A 2,853-nucleotide genomic window follows, 5' to 3' on the forward strand; every position below is an offset into this window, starting at 1 on the left:
GAGATCCCCTCAAACCATTCTGTGATTCCTGCTGGTGATCTTCTGACTCTGCATCTTCTCTTGACTCCTCACGTGGGAAGCCTCATGTGGTCCTTATCACATTAGTTTTCTTTTTAATCCAACTGTGCTGTCTTGAACTTCATCTTTTCAGGGCTAACATGGGGTTTGCCCTATGACAGATCACTTTACAAGTCCAAGTGGACAGGCATTTAGAATTAGAGTCCAAACAAAGTCAAACCAGGCTGAAATAAACTGCATTTTGGTCTAGCACAAGATTAGCCCTTAAATAAATAGTGAGGAGCTGGGGCAGTCTGTACAGCAGATGGCATTACAGGTAATATTTATCACACTCCAGTCTCAGGGCTCAGATACTTGGGAGGGAGGATTGACATCAGCTACCACTGAATCAGTTTTAAAACAAGCTGGAAACCTGCTTGTGCCTTCAGCAGTTGATTACTTTGTGCAGCACTTCTGCTTTGCACTCCCCAGTGCATTTATTGGTCTGGACAAGCCTAGCAGGAAGAGTTCATTCTGTTTTTTGCAGCTTAAGTGAGCTGATGTAAATAGATCTTGGACTTTGAGGTGGGAAGATTCCACCCAGCTGCAGTAACCAGGGGGATGCCCTTTGGTCCAGTTTTTGTGCCAAATTTGTGCATTGGGGAATTTTAAACAAATATCACTTGGCAGGATATCGACTCTCAGGGTACAAGAATAACACTGAGTAAGGCAGCAGGGCATGGGCTGGGGGGGATTTACAGGGAGAACTGTTCAGACTGACACTGAGCAGCGGAGAAAACCAGTTCTGAAGTATTTTATTAAAAATAGTTGGGGTTTTGTCTCACAGGAGCTCAGAGATACCCTGAATGAGAACCAGGAGCAGTTTTTCATCTGGGCACAACCGTGCAGAGTTCATCAAAGGTTACTAATTACCATGTACATTTTGAGGTCATCTGGCTGTCTGGACAGACTTGGGTGGGTGACCTGGGGTAGAATCATGGGATCATTAAGATTGGAAAAGACTTCCAAGATCAAGGCCAAGCTTCCACCAAATACCCCCATGCCCACTAAACTGTGTCACAAAGTGATGAGTGACCTACTCATTTTTTGAACTCTCCAAGGGATTGTGACTCCACCACTTCCCCAGGGAGGCTGTTTCCAAGACTCTCAAGGATGGAGGAGTGTGAAGAGCTCCTGGTTGGGAGCACAGAGTCGTGCTCTGCCAAATGAGTTTGTCAGCCCTGAGCTCACAATGTTCCTCAGCGTTTGAGCCGTGCCTGCTGGGCAAAGTGGCACAGAGAGAACCCTTCCAGCCCTGGAAAACTCAGCATTGAGAACTCAGCTTTAGCTGGGGGGATCACAGGCTGAGCAGCACAGCCAGGGAATGCAGGACAGGTCACCTTGCACCCATCCCGAGCTGCCTCAGGGCACCGCAGGCAAGGGTTAGGCCAGGCTGGACTGGAACTAGACAGGACCTGGACAAGGAAGAGGAAGAACGAGACTCAAGGAAGGGAAAGAATGATTCTGTGGGGGAAGATCTGCAAATATGTGCTTCCCTTCGCTGATAAAGGAGGGTGTGAGGCACTGAGAGGAGCTACCTTGTTTGTCTGCTCTCACACCCTGCCAGGCCCTGGCAGCAGCACTCCCTTATCTCCAGCACACTGCCACATTCAGCTGTGCAGCCATTCCCTAATCCACCACTCTGGGCTGCTCCTCGTGTTCATTCCCTTTCTCCCTGTTCTAACAGGAGGATTAATTTTTTTAATAAGTTTAGATACAATTTCAGCTTTAGCTGGATAATTCTCACACATTGCTTAAAGCCTTTAGCAGTGTATGAGGGGCAATATTGTCTCTGTCAAGGTGCACAGGGAGCAAAATGCCTCCCGTGTGACAGTGAGGGTGCTTCTGCAGCAGTGTGGCACAGAGCTCTTCCTTTCACTGCAGGCAGCTCTGGGGCAGGTTTCACACCTTCCTCTGCTGTATTTGCACTCTATTGTTTGTTGTCTCGGGTTGTATAAGTGGCAGCAGCCTCTTGTGCCTCTACCCAGAGGAATTAAACGAATTTGCAGAGCAACCTGCTGGGAACTTCCAAGGGGACAAAACCATTGTTTGCACACCCACGAGCAGCAAGGAAAACCGAGGTGCAGAAAATGAGGAACTGGGTCTTTATTGAGTATTGTGGGTCTCTGCAACATTGATACCTTCAAGTCGTTGCCGTTGAAATCGTCCAGCTGAGATCTTTGTGTCACTCTCAACTACAATTAAAGTGGTTTTATGGGGTTTGAGCGATGCCCGCACAACACACCCTTCTCGTGAGGCTTTTGTTTGGCATTTCACGTTCCTTAGCCAAAATGGATTAACTGCCAGCCTTGCCAGGGCTTTGCAGAGAAGCCTCTCACGGCCGGCGCTGAGCCGGGGAGAACAGGGCGCGTCCCCCTCGGGAAAAACCAAACCCGGCGCATTTCTGCGCGCCGTGACTCACATAACCGTCCTCAGCAGGCGCGGGGCACCGCCGGCCAGCCCGTCCCCGCGAGTTATTCGGAGCACGCGAGACGCGCGGGGCGTGGAGGGCAAGTATGTGGGTTAGGCGCAGCCGCGCTGTGCCCGCTGTGAGAACGTTAATTGCGTTAATTGCGTTAATTGCGGCCGAGAGCCGGCGAGGGCGGGGGCGCGGACCCCGCTCGGCGCCGCGGGGGCTGCCGGGAGCCGCCCGCTGTTATTGTCCCGCAACATGCAAATGAGGCGGGGCGGGGAGCCAATGGGGGGCGGCCGCGCTCCTCTGCCGCGCACGCGCGCCGGGAGGCGGGGAGGGGGCGGGGCCGGCCTCGCGCCCCGCCCAGCGCCGGGGCCCTCACC

This window comes from Pyrgilauda ruficollis, unplaced genomic scaffold, assembly GCF_017590135.1.
Source record: "Pyrgilauda ruficollis isolate IOZ18807 unplaced genomic scaffold, ASM1759013v1 scaffold9, whole genome shotgun sequence".
Classification (NCBI taxonomy): domain Eukaryota; kingdom Metazoa; phylum Chordata; class Aves; order Passeriformes; family Passeridae; genus Pyrgilauda; species Pyrgilauda ruficollis.